Below are 1,688 nucleotides of genomic sequence, written 5' to 3' on the forward strand. Positions count from 1 at the left end.
CAGAGCTGGAGCGTCGGTGTCCATTCGAACGACATGACCAAGCCAGCGGAGCCGCTGTATTTTAATTCGCTGCACTATGTCCATATCGTTGTAAAGCTCATACAGCTCATCGTTCCATCGTCTGCGGTACTCGCCGTCGCCAACACGTAAAGGCCCGTAAATCTTCCGCAAAATCTTTCTCTCAAACACTCCAAGAGCCGCCTCATCGGATGTTGTCATTGTCCATGCTTCTGCGCCATATACCAGCACGGGCATGATGAGTGACTTATAGAGCGTGGTTTTCGTACGTCGAGAGAGGACTTTACTCCTGAATTCCCTACTCAGTCCAAAGTAGCACTTGTTGGCAAGAGTGATTCTACGTTGGATTTCAATGCTGATATTATTATCGGTGTTAATGCTGGTTTCCAAGTAAACGAAATTCTCTACTTTCTCGAAATTGTAACTGTCAACAGTGACGTGGGTGCCAAGGCGTGAATGTGCTGACTGTTTGTTTGATGACAGGAGATACTTCGTCTTGTCCTCGTTTACCACCAGACCCATTCGCTTTGCTTCCCTATCCAACTTGGAAAAGGCAGAACAGACTTCGCGGTTTTTGTTACCGATGATGTCGAAGTCACATGAAAGGGGGTCGCCCTGTCTGAAACCTAGTTTTGTGGCGAACGGCTCGGAGAGGTCTTTTCCAATTCTGACGGAGGTGGTGGTATTGCTCAACGTCATTTTACACAGCCGTATGAGTTTTGAGGGGATGCCAAATTCAAACATAGCTGCGTATAGGCAACTCCTTTTAGTGCTGTCAAAAGCGCCTTTAAAGTCGACAAATAGGCGGTGAGTGTCGATCCTTTTCTCGCGGGTCTTTTCCAAGATTTGGCATATTGTGAATACCTGGTCTATGGTGGATTTGCCAGGTCTAAAGCCACACTGATAAGGCCCAATCACTTCATTGACGGTGGGCTTCAGTCTTTCACACAATACGCTCGATAAGAACTTGTAACCTATGCTTAGAAGGCTGATCCCGCGGTAGTTGGCACGAATGGCGGGGTCACCTTTCTTGTGGATTGGGCAGAGTACACTTAAATTCCAGTCGTTGGGCATGCGTTCATCTGACCATATTCTGCACAAGAGTTGATGCATGCACCTTATAAACTCCTCGCCGCCGTATTTGAATAGATCAGCTGGCAGGCTGTCAGCTCCAGCGGCTTTGTTGTTTTTCAGTCGCGTTATTGCTATACGTACCTCGTAATAGTCAGTCGGTGGAACGTCACTCCGTCATCATCGACTGCGGGCTCGGGTTCTTCTTCTTCACAACTTTCCGTGCTGCTACCATTTAGTAGGGCGGAAAAGTGTTCCCTCCATAATTTAAGTACGGTCTGGACATCAGTTACTAGGTCGCCATTATTGTTCTTACAGGAGTTCGCCCCGGTCTTTAAACCTTCCGTAAGTCGCCTAACTCTCTGGTAAAATTTTCGGGCATTCCTCCTGTCGGCCAACATTTCGAGCTCTTCGCACTTACGTATTTCGGCCTCTCTCTTCTTGTTGCGGAATTGTTTTCCTTTTTTTGTAGAGATCTCACAAAACTAAGTCGGACGTCTATAAGAATTTTTTCCATATTTTCTATATTTATGGAAATAATTCAGTTTTTAATTGTTTTTGACTTGGAAACTTTTTTTAAAAATACAAAAAATCTGAAA

The sequence above is a fragment of the Rhagoletis pomonella genome, unplaced genomic scaffold, assembly GCF_013731165.1.
Source record: "Rhagoletis pomonella isolate Grant_MI unplaced genomic scaffold, Rhpom_1.0 Rhpom_scaffold_00017, whole genome shotgun sequence".
NCBI classification, from domain to species: domain Eukaryota; kingdom Metazoa; phylum Arthropoda; class Insecta; order Diptera; family Tephritidae; genus Rhagoletis; species Rhagoletis pomonella.